This window comes from Panthera pardus, unplaced genomic scaffold, assembly GCF_024362965.1.
Source record: "Panthera pardus isolate Hobbes unplaced genomic scaffold, ASM2436296v1 HiC_scaffold_16, whole genome shotgun sequence".
NCBI classification, from domain to species: Eukaryota; Metazoa; Chordata; class Mammalia; order Carnivora; family Felidae; genus Panthera; species Panthera pardus.
The window spans coordinates 94,576,899-94,597,593 of record NW_026526721.1 but is presented as its reverse complement, the minus strand read 5'-3'; the positions used below and the strand labels follow the sequence as shown (position 1 = coordinate 94,597,593).

Here is a 20,695-nt window from a genome sequence, read left to right as displayed (position 1 = left end):
AAATTCTGGAAAATTCTCAAACACTATGTTTTCAAACACTGCTGCCTTTATATTTTCTATGATCTATTTTTCTGAAATGCCTATTTGATAAATGCTTGGCCTTCTCATTTCATTCTTCTTGTCTCTTAATGGTATTTTTATATATTTAGCTTTTTAATCTTTCCCTAATGCATCCTGTACAGTTGCCTTAAATTTATCAGTTCACCAAGTCTCTTTCTAATTATGTGTAATCTGCTTAAGCTTTAAATTTCAATACCATACTTTTTATTTCTAATTATTCAATTGGTTCTTTTTCAAATCAGTTTATTTTTTTTCTCATGACATCTTGTTTTTTCTTTGTGGCTCCCTCCCTGCTTTCTTTTATCTCTTTAATTATTTCAAACTCATTTATTTCGTAGTTTCCTTCAGATTTTCTGTTATATCAGGTTATTGGAATGCTAACCTCTAGTTTTTTGTTTTTACTCATTCTGATTCATGGGAGAGTATTTCTTTATCTGTTTTTTTATTTATTTTTTTTATGAGCTAACTTAATGGGATTTGTTTTCTCTTGCGTATCTCATCTAGCCTTGGTTGTGGAGGTATCCTTCCAGAGTTGTTTTTTTGTTTTTCTTCTGCCAGGTGCTTCATGGATGAGAGGAAATCCTGAGCATAGTTGAGCATGGGTATCCAGGCCTGATTTTTTTGTTAAATTCTCAGTCTTGGGGCTCTTACATCATGTGAGTAGTGTGAACCTGGATCCCAAGCCCTTACATGGAAAGGCTTAAGGTTTTGATTTCTCATGCAAGACATTTATCCTCTACTCCAAATATTGGGCAGGGACACACTTCCTTGATGATCACTGATGCAGTGGGTATTTTTCTAGTCCCTCTTTCACTGACAATGAGGTCCTTTGAGGGTCCTAGCTCCAGGTAGGGGGTCTCAGTTTCAACTCTCCTCCTCTAGTGGGCCTATATCTGTTGTATTTCCTGCATGGGCCTTCAAATCCAAGCCCTGAAGCATTAGTACCCTTTCCTGGGTATTATAACTCTTCCTCCTCTCATCCTTACCTGCAAGAACATGCTCTCATTTCTTTCTTCTGACTCTTCTCTTTATTCTGTGAGCCTTAATTTGTGCTAATACTATTTCCGATAATACATCTTTTGGCCTTCAGTCCCTTCACAGTCTAGACCTTGCAAATGTCAGCTTGCAAGCTTCTTGTAACAAATATTTGTTCGCTGATCCACAAACTCACCAATCTGGGCAATTACTGTGTGTGTATCTTCATATAAAATATAAAAGCTGTTTTCCAATTAAACTGATAGAGTTGGGGGTGTCCTAAGCCTCAGATCTTATTGGGTATTGTGGAGGGATCACTGGACAAGGAGTGAGAAGTCCAGGGTTTTAGATGAATCTATTCTAGAAAAATTGTGTGTCTTCAGACAAATAATTCTACCCTTCTGGACCTCAGTTTTATTTTGTTTTGTTTTGTTTTTATGTCTATGAAATGAAGACAGTATATCTGCTTTGCTTATCCCACAGGGTTGAGATGAGGATTAAATGAGAAATGCCATGTGCAAAACTGGTTTAAACTTTTAAAGTCTATCTATTGGGTGTTGTGGATATTGTGTTGTTGTTTGTGGGTCAGGACATGGTAAACCACAGAGGCAGTAATAAGATTTCCTGATTCCTCCTGGGAAATATTGCTTATTCTGGCATTGTCTTGTTTCTGGCCGTGCTACAGAAATATTATTTTCACTTGTCAAACTCTCTTTAATGGTTAATACGCTGACCAAAGGAGTCTTATTGTTATTCTGGATGGCTTAGACAAAGCTTCTTTTTTGGCTGTTTAATGCAAATACTTGCATCAAATGTCATCACCCCTTTTAACAACATCATTCCAGTTTTTTTTTAAGTCAATACAATATTTGCCACCATGATGCTTTTCTAAGCAAAAATGGTGTTCACCCACACCTGGTCTCCACTTCCCTTTCCCCTCCCTTACCAATGTACACCCAGCTCCCCTGTGTCGATTTATACCAGTGGGCATCCTGCCACACAAAAGATACATTCATATCAGTTCAACAAACATCGGTTCCTAAGGGTTGTGTGTAAAGCAAACTTTTGCAAACAGCGTATCATATTCTCTCATTAAACAACATGTCCCCCCTTTGATTATGATCTGCATTCAGTCAGCATTGGATTTAATATCTATTTCTCCACCAAATTCAGTCTCTAGAAGACTAAATATACACCATTTAGGAATCCTGATGGTTCCTTTTATTAAATGAAAAATCCTTGCTGGTAAATAATTCTATCTACCTTTAACACGTTCTTGTAATGGGTTTTCACATAAGAAGTATGAGTGGGTGTGTAATATTTATCTTTTCTCTCTGTTGCACTTTTGAATCACTACCTCTTTAAATCCAGGGATAACAAGTATTGAGCCCAGATTCTCCCTCCAATGTCGGCAGAGAATGCCATGGAGACCTCCTGCTGGCAGAATAAACAGCTGTGAATGTTACCTAAGCCAGCCCTGACCACTGGGCAATCGAAGTCAGAAATTATAGGTTCTCTCTGGAGAACAGAATTATTTCCTGAGTCATTTCCAGAGCATCTAGAGAAGTGGCACTTCCTGTTGTTAGAAGTCTATTGTGCTGAGGTAAGATTTTAGCTGCTGGCTCCTGTGGAAGAGACACAGGGACTAACTAGAAAGCACACTTCCGGGTGCAGGAGCTGGAAGAAATCATTGGATCCAGCACTCTCATTTCATGGACAAAGAAAGTGAAACCTGAAAGATGTGCCCAGGGTCAAGCTGCTAGTTAGAGGTAGTAGTTCCACTACCTAAGTTCCACTTGTCTTTATTTCTCTGGGTTTGGCTTTATTTTCATAAGTCTTAGTAGTTTACTGTTTCACAGAAGTAATAGGCTATAGCCTCTGAAGTCAGATGGATCTGTGTTAAGAGTCCCCACCCTGCCTATTACAAGTCTTTGTGAGCCTTGGTCTCTTCATCTAAAAAATGGGGCTGATAATGCCCACCCTGTAGGAGTATTGACTCTGTTGGGAATCAAATGTTTCATTTTTTAAAGGATTCGAGCAGCCCAACGATCCGATTCGTGTGTTGTTACGAGGAAATCTCAAGCCTCCTTCAGCTCTGAGGACCAGCAGAAAGAGATTCTGTGTTCTTTGCTTTATTTCAAGGGCAACTTCAGTTGTCTCCAAAGGGAGAGAACGGGGCTAGTACAGGAAGTGAGTCACCCAAGCAGTGGGTCAGAAGTTCTGGGCTGGTGGTGGGGGTGAGGCAAGATAACAAGGTAGAGATCATACCTCAGCTCAGCCTCCACTGAGATGAGCAAGGCAAGGAAGCGCTGGTTCTCAAATGCGACTGTAATTCCGGGGACTAGAAGAAGACTGACTAATTCAAGGTCCAGCTTTTCCTTGGGAAGTGTGATCTCCATGGCTCTGCTGACCTGCTAGATTTGAGGAGACAAGTTTATTTATTTATTTTTTAAATGTTTTTTTATTTATTTTTTGAGACAGAGAGAGACAGAGCATGAACGGGGGAGGGTCAGAGAGAGAGGGAGACACAGAATCCGAAGCAGGCTCCAGGCTCTGAGCTGTCAGCACAGAGCCTGACACGGGGCTCGAACTCACGGATCGTGAGATCATGACCTGAGCTGAAGTCAGACACTTAACCGACTGAGCCACCCAGGCGCCCCTTGAGGAGACAAGTTTAAATAGAGGCAGTTGTGGATAGAAGACTGGCACTGGGTATGTATACGTGCATGGCACTCACATGGTTATCATCAAGTTAAACTATGCTAAGACTTGTGCAAATCATCTCCCTCTGTAGTACTTTTCCTAGAAGAAGGGGGTGACAACAATCACCTAGCTTGGCCTGCAGGCAATGAGACAGATAGAGTTGCCTAGAACATCTGGGAGCCTGCAGTCTGGCAGAGAAAGCAGTGATAAAAAAAAATAAGTCAGAAGACAGGCTGAGTAAGATTTTTTCTGCTTGCTGGTAAGGACTGAGGTCTAGCAGCAGAATGGTGTGGAAAAGAGCTGGCTGCCTAGGCCCTGGGTTCTCCTTGTCCTGTGGATAAGCAGATGACCTCAGCTTCCTGTCTTATTGAAACAGTACCTTCCCTGCTGTCACTAGAAAATGAAGAAAAAAGTGGAAGAGGGGAAAAATACTGCTTCAGAAAAGTAATGGAAAAAAACAAGAAATGGAGGGCAGAAAAATAAAGCGAGGAAATCAAGCCCTTAGGAGCTTCGGCATTTTGTGCAATGATCCACCCTGGAATTGAAGTGAATTGAGTATGATCCATGAAATGCATCTTTAAATTAATAATACGCTGCTGATGTTATAAATTGTCCAGCTGGTAAGAACCATGGCAATCATCTGTGGCAGCCTTTCTGTCTTGTAGATGAGGTGTCTCAGGCCACACGAAGCAAAAGGACCTGTGTGAACTGAGGTGCACACAGCTGGAGAGGGTATGAAACCACTACCCACTCAGCTCCACTTCTCCATGGTGCTTCCTTGGCTTTGTTTTTGTTCCAAGTGTGCAAAGCTCATCTGTTTTCCCTCTTCTCTGCAACTCTGCCCATCCCTACCAACTCTTTCACCATCAGCAGAGAGGGGCTCCTGTCAGCTGAGAGAAACATCCCACCGATGTTAGGTGTGAAGCCAACGAGAGAGGGGCGCCATTTCCCCAGTGCTCAGAGCTGTGCTCACCTCCAACAAGATTTGCGTTCCAGGCTTCAGCACCAGCCAAGAAAAAGCAACAATGGACCCTGATTCTGTAGCTATGAAATGTTTTTTTTTTTTCTTGCACCTTTTCCCACAGTTTACTCTCCTGACTTACTTTTCTACTTCCTCGCTTTCTCTGTGTTTCCCTGATATATCCCACTCACTGTTGTCGGAAACTTCCATGACTGTTCGGGTCACAACTCTGCACCAAAACCTTTGGGGCTTCCACTGATCGTGGCTTGAAGCCCAATTTCTCGAGCTCAACATTCAAGATCCAGGACAGATGAGTTTTACTCACCTTGTAGCCACAGAATTTGTAATGCTTCTCTAAAAACCCCAAGAAGCTGAATGATAAACAAATTTTGGTGAGGATCACCTTATAGTTTATTTTAAAAAATCTGAAAAAGCTAACCCTGAAACCTTTGCTTTAATATTAAAAGCAAAGTTAAAATGGATTGCCCTGAGTGATGTCATGCGGTCATAAATATTCCATTTACAACTGATATTATCCTACAACTGGTATAATCCTTTTGATTAGAAATCGGCCCTGCATACAAGCTGAGCTATGAGATCAGGCTGGCAGGCAAATTTACTTCATTTCCTAACGACAGTGGTTTCCCCTTGATTTTTTTTTTGGGTGGGGGGGGCTCTATTTTATTTATTTATTTCTTTGTTTTGATCTCATGCTAGGAAAGACTTGATGTCCCATGTTTTAAGAGAAGAAAATCACCTTGAAAGTTCAAATAGTTTCCTACATATAAATTGGGTCTCTCAGCTGGGCACAGTTGGGGGTCATTAGATAATGGTTTTGTGATGATGCCTCTTGCAAGTGGCTTCTGAAAATTCGTGACAAATTGAAGAATGCAGAAAGAGACAACTGAGAAAAAGACAACTGTGTGTTTATGTGTGAGAGGTACCTTTTACTTTCAAGCCTGGGATACTGGCAAAGGTTTTGACTCAGGGGAATGAATTGTATCTTCCCTTCTCCTGCCCAGCAAATGCCTCCTGCCGCTGAGCTTTAAAGGAAAAGTACTTAGGAAGAATAAAATTTTAAGGAATAGTGTCTTAGAATAAATGTAATTTCTTTCCCTCTTTTTTTTTGTTGCCTTAATTTTCTTTTTTACTCTCTCATTCAACGTTTTTTTTTTAATATGCTCTAGCCCATCAACAATATTAAACTTTAGAATTGTCTTAAACTGAAAATTGCCTTTCAAATTACTTTTCTTCCTTTCAAATCTCCTGTTCTGTTTTGCTTAATAAATATCCCTTCTGCTATCAGTCTCCCATTACAGCTTATTAGTCTTCCTGTACTATGTTCTTGCTTTGGGGTATTCAAACAATCTCAGCCTTCGCTGAAAGAAATGAGTTCCTGTATGCAATGAAAATGTACTATGAATTTTTAGAATATGAATGTATTAAGTCTAGAGTTGCAATGTATATCACTGATAGTTTGGAGCAAATCTGTCTTCCAGAAACCAACCACAGGAAACTTGAGGATCTAGACTTCTGCTCTTTTAAGTAATAACTTGCATTACATTGGTTAGTTGGGCCTGTAATTTTGTTTATTTGACAATTATATGAGAAGAATTAAAATTATTTCACTGATTATGAAAACTTAAGCAAAACAATCTTTTTTTCCCCCAAAACAGCAAATCTTGGATTCAATCCTGTACATATCATGAACAATAGGGACTTGATATTGTTTTTATTTTAGTAACAATATTATGAATAGTGGTTCCTATTTTTACTAACAGCTCCCGGTCTGTGTTTTTTCCCATTGTCGTTTTAGTGTTTACCATATTTGTGGAATGAGTGAATAACTAACCAAATGAAGAGCCACTAGTTTTCTCTTTCCTAGATGGAATGACTGAGGCCTAGGAAAGAGATGTGTTGCCCAAAGTCCTATGCCAAGTCTTTGGAGTCCTGAGTCTAATCCTCTGAAAGACCATGAAGGTAAACCTGAAAAATCATTCTTATTATCCATGCACTCATATGAGATACATTAAGACTGGCCTCTTTCAGAGAGAATTTTTAAATTGTGGACGGGTAGTATGAGTGGGGAAGATTTTGATGTCAGGTGGCACAGCATTTGAATCTCAACCCTGTAAAACCTTTGTCTAGAAAACCTTGGACAAGTCATTTAAATTTGCCAATCATTGTATGTAGAATTGGGATAATCATATCTCCTTCATAAGACTTCATGAGTAAATGTGAGCTATTCTGATCACAAGTATTGTGATGTAGCTATTTAGTTATCCTTGACTTTAAGAAGAACATTGTATAATTTGCCATACTGGAATTACATACGTAAAGAGATAACATCATAATGCTCGATGGACAAGTTCTCCTCAATCTCTTAATGCACTGTGATGGCACCATAGTATTTATTTACAACTATAACTTGGGGGCAGAAAGGAAGAACACAGACAAGATACTAAGATAGTATTGAAACAGTAGTTTTGTTTCTATTTTGACAGCTAAGTTCTATAGAAGCATATTTTAGTTGTCTATATTAGGGATTTATTTCTGGCACAACCGTCTATACTCATTCAGATTTTTTTCCCTCTGTATTCTGATGCTGGAATCGAAAGTGTGTCAAAAGTCTATGTGATTAGGAAAGAATTTAAAATGAATCCCAAACTGTCTGTGTAGTTTGTGCCTGCTTGGAACCAGGGTAACCAGTCAGGTCAAGGGGAGAATAAAAATAGTTAAAATGGTTGTTTGGCCTCTTTCAGAGGTAATTGTCTGATTTTTAAAAAACCTTTTGAGAGTTGATGCCTTCAGCGTTTTGTGGATGAGTCATAGTCACCCCATGAATGTTTTCTGTATTGAGAGTGATGAATGGATACAGTTTCAAATGTCAGGGTCCATACACGTAGATTACTGACAAGGATAAACCAGACCCCAGAGCTCTCAGAGCAATGTCAGATCATGGTACCCTCTGAAGCAGAATAAACAGAACTAACACAAAGTACAAGAGATTTGCCCCTTACAGAAATAACCTAACCTAACCTTCCAGAGAAAACTTAAGGCAATTTATTCATGATTGGTGCTTAAACTGGGGCATCTACCAGAACTCCTTGAAGGAGACTAGCATGTAACTAATATGAGATAGGCTATGAATTAAGAAGTTATAACATGTCCAAAGTAATATCCGAATGGAAGATGAGGACTCCATAGAGACTAGATAATGTCTCTATCTTCTACTGGAAGTGTTTGCCAAAGTTTCTACAACATTAGAGAAAGTGGAAACAAGACCCTCTTGTGAGTGTCAAATTGAAGGGCACGACTGTTTCAGAAATCTAAAAGGTGCTTTTGGGTAGAATCTGAAAGAATTCTCTGTCCCTCTTGCAGCCTGCATAGCACGTTCTATGAGACTCTCTGTCTAATGCCATTGGTCCTTATCTTGTGCTTACAGCTTATCTTTGATCACTCCTTTGGTTTTCTTGTTAACCTAATACCAGGAAGGGAATGACCTGGGCAATAGTCTACAGTATCTCCCCATTGCATGTGACTATACTGCATCTAGTTTACAAATCAGCCTCTTGGGATTTGGGGGGCATGGCTTGATTCTTCAGAGCTAGATGACTTTTGACAGACTGATAAAATTGAGTTTCTATACCTAATAAATAAGCCTGGTCAGACTATGAGATAATCATGAGCCTATGAAGACTTGGGTGGGAAGCCAGTTCTTGAATTTCTCTGCCCTCTTCCCTGCTTCTATTTTCCACATACTCTTTACTCAAACACCACCTGTTTTTTTGTCTTAAAATGATTCATCAGAAGGAGTTTAAACAGAAAGTGTGAATTCCATTGATTTTCTAAAAACAAAAACCCTATCATTGTAAACTTTATGTACACTAAATGAAGTGTACCATGCTGATCAATTCAGGCAAAACACCTCACCCCTAGAGAAGGAATGGTGTGGGAGTTGTCTTTTTTCACTTTCTTGGCTACTACCAATATTGCTTAACTCCATCTAATTACCCAATTGTCTGGTCTCTGGGATTATGAATCTAATGACCTATAACTTATAGTGAATTTTGGATGAACTTTGCTCCATTGTCAAATGATGGGAGCAGCAGACCCTGTCCTCTTTCTTCTTGAACACACTGTTCTCTGTGGTGATATCTCCTTGAGCAATGGCAATGATTGTATATAACCTCCAGAGTAGAAAGTGTGTTAAACTTCTCCATAATCAGCTTCTTAAAATGATAGGTGGACAGTAGAGCATGGTGGGTATTCTAAACAAGGGCTTGGAATGAACTTCCAAGCAGTGCAAGTAGTCATTCCCATCCATTCTTACAAGGTTATGATGTGCATGGCGGGCAGGGGTGGTGAAGAGTGCGAAAACGCTGTATTCTCTACCCTTGGAAAGCAGTTTGGAGGGACAAGCATGAGACTGGGAGTCAGAGAATCTAGTTACAGTGCTGCTTTTGGCTGAGGTGAAGGAAGAGTGGCCAGAGGAAAAGAATGGGCGATAACCAATCGAACCTAAATATGCACAGACTAACTAGACTGTGACATAAAATTTAAGGCCGCAAGTCTGGATAAATTAAGAGTGTGCAAATGGGTGAAATATTCAAACTTGTTACAAAGAGGTCTGGTGCTCTGGGGTCTGAAATCCTATCTGATGTGCTGTGTGTGCTAGCAGCTTCATTTTTCTGAAGGATCCCTCATCTAGAAAATAGGCTGTGATCATTTCTATGCAGGCATGAACAGCATATTATTTACAGAACCACCAGAGATTAAGATACCTTCTGTTCAGGCTGTGCCTCTATAATCTCTGGCGGTTTGAAATGAGGCAGGGGAAGAATGTCATGCCCATGTGTTCGGAATGCTGTTTGTTTGTGTTTCTGAAGAGAATGCTCTCTCATGTAGATAGAAGCAGCCCAGGATCTGATCTATCATCTGGCTGTAATGAAGAAACTATACCTCCATAGTGAGCAATGGAAAACTCGGAGCTTCATAAATACTTAATAATCACCATTTGTGTTACATTGGGTTATGCTCAGATGATGAATAAAATCCCCGAAGGCAGCACAGAACAGGACAAAATGCTATGAACTAAGAGGATGGACTAGGCTCTGGTCTTTGTCCTGTCACTAATTTGCTGCTGACCTTGGGCAAGTCACTTAATGTCTCTGGGTTTTAATTACTTCAACTGTAAAATATAGGCAAAGGGGAAGGCCGATATGATTTCTGAGGTTCCTTCTAGCCAGGAAATTAGACTTCATGATTCTGGCCATGAACCAACACTGAAATCAGTGGCATTTCTAAAATATTCATAAAAACTGTCTTCAAAGATAAACTTCAGGCTGAATAAATACATCCACCCAGCTGTATTCAAGTTTCTTCAGAATCTTTTTCAATATGACCTTCCACCTTTCCAGCCAAGTCTCTAACTAACCACATCAGCCTATGTCATTTACATTCACACTGTTTATGCTGTTCCCATTTCTACAATAGCCTTCCCTCTTATTTATCCACATGAGAAAATATCGCATATCATTCAAAGTATAATTTCATTGTACTTTCTGTATGGACGTAAATCATTCCCTGGTCTCTCCTTGAGGCTCCCTCGTAACATGTTACAGCATATATTGATATGTTGCATACACGATTAGTGGAGTTTACATCCATCTGACTGCCGCAGAGGCAGAAGTAGACTTACGCATCCTATAATTGACTTTGGTATTGGTGGGGTATGTGACTAGTTTAGCAAGCCAGACACTAGAGCTAAAGAATAAAAGGATGTGTATGAAATGTGCAAAATAATATATTAAATATATCACATATATTTATTATCTTATATAAGTTACTATTATATAATCACCCAGCTGTTGGAATGGCTAAACTCAACAACACAGGAGCACAACTGATGTCGGTGAGGATGCAGAAGAAGGGGAACCTTCTTGCACTGTTGGTGGGAATGCAAACGGGTGCAGCCACTCCGGAAAACAGTATGGAGTTTATACAAAAAAGTTAAAAAGAGAACTCTCCTACAATCCAGCAATTGCACTGCTAGGTATTTGCTCAAAGAATACAAAAATAATAATTCAAAGGGATACATGCACCGGGATGTTCATAGCAGCATTATCTACAATAGCCAAATTATGGAAACAGCTCAAGTGTCCATCAACCAACGAATGGGTAAAGAAGAATATTACTCAGCCGTGAAAAAGAATGAAACCTTGCCATTTGCAATGACACAGGTGGAGCTAGAGAGTATTATGCTAAGTGAAATAAGTCAGAGAAAGACAAAGGATTTACTTATATGTAGAGTTTAAGAAACAAAACAAATGAGCAAAGGGGAAAAAAGGAGAGAGAGGTAAACCAAGAAACAGACTCTTACCTATAGAGAAAAACCTGATGGTTACTGGAGGAGAGGTCAGTGGGGTAATGGGTTAAACAGGTGGTGGGGATTAAGGAGTGTACATGTTGTGATGAGCACCAGGTGTTATATGGAACAGGTGTTATATAGTGTTGGATCACTATATTGTACACCTGAAACTACTATTGCTTTGTATGCAAACCAATTGGAATTTAAGTAAAACCTTTTAAAATTAAAAAATAAAAGCATGTATACAAATAATACTTATTACATTATATAAGTTTTTACATAATCATATATTTACACAATAAAAATGTATGTACATGCTAGGCTGCTGTCAGAGCATTCTATTTATTAGACATGACATATTAAGTACAGGATGTCCGTGAACAGATTAAGCACATGTTGAAATCCGCAGTAGAATAGATGGGTACTGTGGTATATGTATTTAATGATTAATAACTGAATCCCACCACCAGAAAATGACGCTTTGAAACTCTCTCTCTCTCTGCCTTAAAAGCTGTCTAGATTGTTACTCTGAGTCAAAAACTTGGAGACAAAAGCCAGAAGATGCCACTGAACAATGAAGATGTGGGAGGGTGACTTCTGTAGTTTCAGAAGGTGCTGAATCCTATACCAGCATCCATCCATTTCTGGCAATGCAGGCTGTCCACACATGCTGGGGAAAACACAGCAGAATGGTTCTCATTGCATGCAGCAGCTTGCAAAGCACCAACTTTCAGTACTAAACCATTGAAATAATTGATCAATGGTATCAAATGCAAAAGGACAAGAGCCATCTTGCAGAAAGACAATGAAGATCACTCTACAAGCCTCATCAGACCCAGAGACCTGAAGTTCTATTTACTCTCTTGATTGCTCTTCTAGTCAGAAAATGTAGGTAAGATGGAAATTCCCCCAGAAAAGGGGCTTGTGTGTTAAGTGGCCTGTAAATGACACACATCAGTTATCTGAGAGACCAGTGCTTTTCAAAGGAGGCAGTGTGCATGGTGGTTAAGAGCATAAAGCTATATCAATTTGGGCAGGTTATTTAATTACTTTGGGACCCGGGTTTCTCACCTGCAAAATGGGGATACTAGCATTACCAACATGATAGGGTCACAGTAAATGTAAATAAGTCAATAATTATTAGCTATCGTCATAAGTGCTGTTATTATGAATATTGTTACTGAATGAAGTACTAGCATGAAACGGAGCCTCCAATAAGTAGTGATGTAAAAATAAGAATCCGGATTTGTTTTTTATTATGTGGTCTGAGTGAGGCAGAACATGGATAATTTAAATCCTTGGCCTCATTTCATAAAACTATAGAATGTTAGAGCTTATAGGATCTGAAACTATTTAATTCAAATTTCTTGTTTTTAGAGACGAAGATGATGAAGGTAAGAGGAGTTAAATCCTTGCCCAGGTTCTCACAAGGATTCTGGGGTTTTGATGCTTTTCTTCTGGCTCAGAGCTCCCCCCATGAAATTTCTACTTGTTGACTATCCTTGATTCCGCAGTTCTTTCATCTGGAGGTGCAAATGGAAATAGTATGAAATCCAAATACATATACTTTCCTACTCCTAGTAGCCCTGGCAAAAGTTTGGTGGCTAAACTCATTGACTGAATAGGTTTTCATGACTAATGAAAAGATGTCTGAGGTTGATATATACAAAGAGCAGTGGATTGAGAGAGAGGAGGCTCAAATCTTATTTCTGCCTTTGCCATTGACTTGGGTGAGTGTTCTCAGCCTCAATTTCTCTGTCAGATGAGAGAGTTGGGTTATGTGATCATTCCAAAACATTGGCACAATAATATATTGTATAAATATAATCTCTAATGAACAACAAAGTATTTATAATTATGAAGACAATTTGTCATCAGAATGTTCAAACACCTGGATGTAATTTTTAAAATTTGCTAATTATTTAAAAAACAAACAGAGAAAAAAACAACCTAATAAATGAACAGGCCATGGAAATCAGCTTGCTCATTTGTAGGACAGTTTATTGGGTTGGAATATTTTGCCTTTGGCAAATGAGAATCAGTTAATTCTAGGTATTTGCTTATTGACTTGCTAGAATAGAATGATCTATTTTTCTTCCATTTTTGTCAGTAATGACCAGTCAAAACTCTTGAAAGAAGGCCCAATTATTCCTGGAAAAGGAAAATATTCTGTGACCTTCCAGACTGTGATGTCATCAGCTCTCTAATTAATGTATGTGCTTTCATTCTAAGCTTTCGTTCTAGTTCCTTCTGAATTTAGGAACAATAGTAATTTCCTGTAACAATCTTGCCAGTCAAATATTTTCTCAAGGAAATAAAGAAATATCTCTAAAGTCAAAAATAACATACAACTCTATTTTAAGCTTTGGCTTCATGGAGTTGCCTCATCACAGTGAGATTCAAGACCCTCGAGCTAATGTATCCCTTATTTCCTGGAGGAAGGTGGCAAGACCCAATTCTCAGGAGCAGTCTGTCCAGGCCACTTCTACTTATGGTTACAGGTGTGGTTGTCAGGGTAAGATTTGATGTTCGGTGCTTGCCTCCTATTTCATTTGCTAAAAGAAAATGCCACAGGGTATACTTATTTCTTGGCTAGATGAGTGCATGGCATGAACCGACCTGGAACAATGGCCTGAATTCAACAAATATGTATTCAGCACTCATATGCCAGGCTGTAGGGGTTCCAAACACCCATGGCTACCAATATAGGGCTACCTCAGTTACCTTATTTTTTAAATTTTATTTATTTTGAGAGAGAGAGAGAGAGAGAGAGCAGAGAGACAGGGAGAGTGAGAGAATCCCAGCAGGCTCTGCAGGGCTCAAACTCATGAGCCACGAGATCATGACCCGAGCCAAAGTCGACGCTTAACCGACTGAGCCACTGAGGTTCCCCTACCTCAGTTACTTTAAGTGAATGATTGCATGCTACCAGCATGAGTTTCAAAGCTACATTGTTAATTTTCTTTCCTGTGATATAAAATTATTGATATCCCTCAAGCTAAAGACAGTGAAAAGTAAGCTCTTTTCAGCTCCAAGGTAATGTATTTTCCCCCTTCCAAAATCCAAGCCCTTCCAAGAGACAAATAATTCCAATGAAATTAATAACCATGATTCTTAACAAAGGGTATCTGTTATTAAAGCTAGCATGAGCTACCAGAGACCAGAGTTGATAATCTCACTAATTTTCCCTTTAGTAATATAATTTTATATGCAACAAAGACCTGAGAATGTAATGCTTGACCAGCATTTGGAGCTGAGAGTATGTTTCAGCTATTTCTCTGGTAGAGCATATTGTAAATTACCATGCGTGCCTTAACAAAGTCTGAACAAAGGTAATCTCGGGTTCCAAGAAAGGAAATAACCTGCCAGAGAACCAGAGATAGAATCTAGAGCCCTTAGCTACACTCAGCTTGATTTTTCAGGAGGTTTACCTACCCCTTCCCAATAAAAAAATATATTACTTCATTGGGTTTTCAGGATCAATAGCAAACATAATACAATTAAGAATCATCTGATGGAATAGTTTCCTTTGCAGACTTATTTTCTATAATACTTGAGCATTGTATTAACTTTTGTGTTGTAGGAGAAAAATATTTAAGTATCAAAATGGTGATCTATTAGAGAAGGCATGACTGTCTTTGTGTCATTTTCTGACCCAGTCAGGCATATATAAAAAAAGCACTCCTACTTGAGTTATAAATGCTGTAGATTAAAGTTCAGGCATAGGCAATAGATGCCAGGTTTGGGAGTAAATGTTAGCTAAGTTGTAGAAGTGCAGACAACACTGAATCCATGTTTGACCCTCCATCTTGTTCATGCCCATGAAGTGACCTTACTTGGGGCTACGTGTTCCAGGTTCCTTGGAAGTTAACGTGTGCCTTAACCAGAATGTGGGAAGGCTTGTTCTGATCTTCCCTACAGTTGCACACAGAAGGCTCCACGTTAGATGACTAGTAGAGACCACTGGTGTACAGGTGTTGCCATTTTAGGTGCCTACCCTTTGACCTCACCACGATGCCCCTTGTTCTATAAAAGGTATGGATTAAGGTTTGGAGGGGGTGGAGAATAGCTGTCTAGTGCCCTGGTACTTCTGGCCTCCCAGTCCCACCTGTTAGCAAGTTAAGTTTCTACTTCTGACCCCAACAAATTTTACCTTAGAGAATAGATAAAGACCCTTTATTTAAGGTCAGAATCCCTAATGCAACTTCAAGAATTCAGTCAAATTGATAGCCTTTACTTTTATTTTTGGGTTAATCAATGGATAAAATAGAAGTCTTCATTGATTCATGAGATGGGTAGTTCATTTCAATGAATAAATAGTAAAAATGGTCATTTTAAATCATCCCCTTTATCCACCCATGCTCAAAAATATCGATAATACTTTTTCTGTTATCTGAAACACTATTGTAATGACAGGATAGTTATTGACAATTGATTTAAGGCTATTAGTTAACAGGTAAAAGCTATTTCAGAACCAATGAGACTTCCTAGGTTTTTTTTTACCCTGAAGGAAATGTTCAGGGCCAAAGGAAGTAAACCACAAACAGTAAACAGTATTTCAATTCATAGAACTTAACCAACAAGAAATCTCAACAACCAAAAAGATTTTTTTCTTCAGCATTCTCCTTTACAGTGAAAAATGACAACAAAAGCAAAATATATTTATATGGGACTAAAAGCATTCAGAAATGCCGTTGGTTTAAGCTATCCTATTTGTTTATATACTATACAATATCTACATGAGATTATCAATCATGCTCCCTGCAAAGTACTTTCATTTATCTACATTTTGAATCTCACAATAGCCTGTTGAGATAGGCTATTCTTGTCAACATTTTACAAATGAAGTAATGGAAATCTAGAGGGTCTTAAAATGTCACCAAGTAGTAAGTGGCAGATTTACTACTAACTCCAAGTCCCATATTCTTTCCATATTTATCATACTATACTTACTAAGACAAGATATACATACATATACGTGTAAACACACACACACACACACACATACAGGTTGTTACATGTATATGTGATATATATGTGTATAAAACTTGAATTTTGAATAAAAACTTCCAGGTTATTTCTAAGATGGAATCCAGGAAACCAGCAAGACCCATTAATGGAATATTTTACTTCATGGTAAAACAGAATTCATGTGAAGCAAATGACAGAGGTCACCAGCTCCTTCAGTGGGACATGTACTCTCTTTGCTAGCCTTATTATCTTGAGCATATTTGGGCTTCTAGGGGTGTCCTAGGCCACAAGTGGCTTTTCCTCCTTTCTTGGCAGAAGTTTTAAAACAGAATCCCAAGTTCTTCCCAATTCCAAGTTCTCAGTTGTTGTTGTGAGGATGTTTTTAGCACTTTCCAAAACAGCATCGTGCAATAGGACTTTCTACAATGCTGGAAATGTGCCATATTTGCACGGTTCAATAAGGTAGTTATTAGCCACATATGGTTATTGAGCACTTGAAATATGGCTAGTGTGATTAAAAATTGAAATTTTTAATGTTAATTAAATGTTAATGTTAATTAATTAAAATTTAAATAGCTATATGTGGCCAGTGACACCATATTGAAGAGCAGTTCTAGACAGTTAAAGATTATGGTTCACAGGGCCCAGAGCACCTCAGGAACAGCATCCTTGCAGGATCACCCTGTGAGGGTACAATAGAAGTCATATATTTAATTATGAGTTGTGCCTTAATTCATTCTAGATGGGGTTTGAAGCAGAACGTTAACATTAGAATTAAGAAGGTATATAAGGATCTTTAAGTAAAGGATGACAAATGAAGGAAGAATATGTTGTGGTAAATATTGAGATAAAAGAACAGAACATTACCATTTGAAGTGAATTTGAATTTCTAAACTTTACACACTGGAAGAGGATAGAACAATTCAATTCAAGATAAAAATTTCCTCCTCCTTGCCAATGCAATAAAGTTGGGATTTTACTAGGGGCTGAAAGAGAAGCAAGAAGAAATACATAGAGCATCAAATCTGCTGCATGTTAGTTACAGTGGACTAGAACTCTAGGATCACCTCTAATGAAATTATCTACTTGACAGAATTGTGAAGATCCAATGAAATTATTTACAAAAAGGAACTAGGAAAGTGCCTCACATTTGACTGATATTAGCATTTATAATGATAATTTATTTCTGCCTAGATGTTTTAAAGGCCTATTCCAAGTACCTGTGAGAACACAGAAAGATGCTTAGAGGTATTTATTTTTGAAAGCTTATTTTGTTGAGAATAGACCACAGAAGAGGAAATATAGACAACACAAAGGCAATGCCTTTGTGTAGAGAAATGCCATGCCCCCATCTCCATTTGCAATTTGCTCCCATAGGGAGAACTGTTGTTGAGGAAGGTGGGTCAGGTATGTTGGGTCAGACTACAATGGAATAGTGAGACCAGAGGGAAAAAGAAAAGGAAGAAAATTTAAGATGAGCACTTGGATTTTAGGTATTTGTGGTATATTATTGCATATGGTTTACTGATGCTGATGTCCTTATCAAAGATAACCACAGAAGGAAGCAGGGAAGGGTATCTGAAGCACGATGAGGGTACTTGAAAGGCCACTGACCCTGGAATTGAGTTAACTGGGTTCCAATCCTAACTTTTCAATCATGTGACTTAGACTTATAATCATCTTTTGGTCCCCAAATTCTTCTTGTAAAACAATGATCTGAATGGTGCTCAAGGATCTTTAAGCCCTATTCCAGCCCTAAAGCTCAAGAGTATAGTTCTAATTATGAAAGCACATGTGGGCTCTAGTTCTCCAGATCCTGTGAAGCCCCACTGCTCTTTCGGGAGAGCCTGCTGTTTTAGTCCTTTAACTTGTTTCTGTAATTCTGAATCTCAACTTGTGTGAACAGTGATATCTCAATCAGCATGCACAAAAGCAGTTGGTATGGTGGGAGTTAGTGACAGTGGGTGGGTGAACAGATTAAAGAGGAAAGGGTTGGGAGAGAGAGTTGTGTGTGTGCAAAAGAAAGTAGACCTTCCTCTTTTGACATTCTTTTGCTACATTCTCCAATAAAACTATCAAAAGCCAAATGCCAAAATGAGGGCATGAAAATAGCTTGGGGTTTGGAGTTAAGCAGACCTGAATTTGAATCCAAGCTCTGGATTCTAAATTCAGTTTTCTTATCTTTGTGATATTTGTAGTCAGCAGCTATTATGAAGCTTAAATGAGATAATGTTACCTAGTAGATAGCAGGTGCTCAGTAAATATTTTCTTAATTGCCCCCCCCCCCCGAAATTGGCTTAATTCTTTCCCCATTTTACCCATAATGTAAAAGATTAGTCGAAGAAACAATCATGTAGGGCTGCTTAGAGGTCTATATCTAGAGGATGTAAACAATCTGTGGTGGGGAGAGAAGGGTGCTGAAGAGAGTAAAAGCCATAGCCAGGAATAGAAAACCCAGGCTTTTCGTTAATGAAACCTCTTCTTTTGGTAGCCTCACAATTCTCTGCTTCCTGAAAGCCACAGAAGTGTTTATCAGAATAACAACCCTAACTGCTTTTCCAACACTTTACCAGTAGGAAGATTAACCGCACAGGCCCAGGACATAGAAAGGGGAACCACACGTCTTATTTCCACCTGAAGTTAGCAAAACTGGATCCTGGAGTGACATCTGCTACTTGCTCCTCTACCTAGGAGTCGGAAAAACCTCTTTCCAAGAGGAGACCAGGGGAAGGCAGAGAATCGGGGAACGCAGAGCTCCTAAACCCCTTTCTCCAGGTCGCTTGTTCCACCTGACCGTCTTTACGTGGCTCTAACGCAGTTTCAGCTTGCGGGAACCGCCGGCGAGCAGTGAGCCGCCAGTTGCCCGCGGTATTTAGCTCCCGGCCTCGCAGAACTTTCAGCACCGCGGACAGCGCCCTTCCCTGCTATCAGCTCTGCGGCCCAGGCTCCTGCCTGGTGCTATCCTGCCTGGGATGTTCTTCAGGACCCCTTACCCCGGCGACAGGCGGGTTATCACTCTGTGGTGCTTGTCAACTCCGGCCAGTGACTGGCCCCGCCACTTCGACGAGAATCCCACCTGCTCCCCCCACCCCACCCCACCCCAAGTTTTTCCTCTGAATTTGAATTCAGTTCAAGACTCTCGGTTCAGGACTCAGTGAATGGAGCCTCGCACAGGTAGTGGGGTGAGGAGTACCAGGAGCAGACGAGATCCCTGCTGTTCTAGTTTTCCTTCCATCTTTCCCTGCCTTCCCTTTGCTTCTGGTCACTTGGCGATTTCTACCTTACTTTTCGATCACGATATAAAATAAACGTTGTGTGTGTATGTGTGTGTGGGGGTGGGTGGGGGGGGAAGATGACTCTGGATGGAGGAGGGGGTTTGGGGCTGTACCCGCGAGGCCACACTGCCTTACTCTGGCCCTCTTGATTTGTAGGAAACAGACGTGTTTGGGATGAGGGAAGAGAGAAAGCTCAGATGGGGTGAATAAGTGCGGGCGAGAATCCTCTCCCCCGGGGCTGCGCGCTCTGGCAAGAGAGCTTCCTTGGACACTTTTCCCATCACGTCCTTCTCGCTGCCCCGTCGCGTATCACCGCTCTCTGAGGACAGGAGCGCACCGGCCCTGTGTGGGTATCGGGCTCAGCTGGAGCCCCTTTGAAGAGTTTGCTCTCAGGTAAAAGGGCAGACGTTGTCCCCGCCCTCCCCTCGGGCTACAGCCGGAAAAGCCTCTCTTCCTTTCCGTGGGCTCAGTCCGAGGCCGAGAACCTAGCTGCGGGAGCCGGGTGTGTGACAAGGCAGGGAGGAAAGGACAGGCCCGGCATCTGTGGAGACCCAGGCGGCCCGGACACTGCTTGCGGCTCCCTCTTCTGCCTCTCACTCTGGCCGCGCCGGAGCTGCGTTTGCCCCAGCCCAGCCTGGCAGCTCCCGTGAGTCGGAGCCCGGCGTCCCCCGACCCTAGACCCTGTCCAGGCCCCATCCCGGGCCAGATACGGAAAGACCCCAACCCAGCTCCTTCCTTCTTCCAAGGGACCCCTTCCCGGCGGGCGCCCTCAGCCTCCGCGCCATGTTCCTGTTTCCCCTCCTCCTGTGGCTCCGGCTCCCTGGTTCATTCAACAAGAGGCGACCATCCTACTCGCGGGGGTCCAGTTGGGGTGCAGGGGGTGCGGAGGGGAACAGACTGCGGCGAAGGGGGACGTTCACTCACCGGAGAGCTGGAGGCGATGAACTAGCTGCAGGGACTGGTGGCTAGCCGTCTGCACTTACAGCGCCAGATTCTGTCTCTCCCACTATGATGCGGAGCGGTTGGAGGCAAAGGAAGGCAGGAGGCAGCCGCTGCTGCTGAACAGCTCCTCAATTATTCAGTTCGCCCCCCTCCTCACCTCCCTCCGGGCGGCCTGTCAGTCCTCCCTCCAGCTCGTCTGTCTCCGCCTTTCTGGAGTCACGTGGGCGGCCCAACCCCTTACATTATTGAGCCGAGGCCTCTCACCAGACGCCCCCGCCTCCCAGCGCGCACACACACACACACACACACACACACTCACTCAGCTATATGCCACTCTCAACTCCTCTCTGGCTTGCTGAGCCTCCGGGTGCTGCTTCCAGTATCTCAGGCTGTCCCGAGGCTTACTGGGCCTGATAAGGGCGCAGTTCTCTGCCCCTG

At 40.9% G+C, this 20,695-nt stretch overlaps 1 protein-coding gene across 3 annotated transcripts in view; it reads right to left on the bottom strand.

Moving 5' to 3' along the window:
- Positions 1-20,459, bottom strand: part of SLC7A14 (solute carrier family 7 member 14) — a 111,686-nt gene extending 91,227 nt beyond the window's left edge. The window contains exons 1-2 of one of the 3 annotated variants that reach the window (XM_019440558.2): positions 20,240-20,459; positions 3,304-3,449 (exon numbers count right to left, since the gene is read on the bottom strand). The gene's annotated coding sequence lies outside the window, so the exon portion shown is untranslated. The remainder of the gene's footprint in view (positions 1-3,303; positions 3,450-20,239) is intronic. The other 2 variants (XM_019440559.2, XM_019440557.2) reach the window with 2 other exon arrangements.
- Positions 20,460-20,695: the final 236 nt, after the last annotated feature.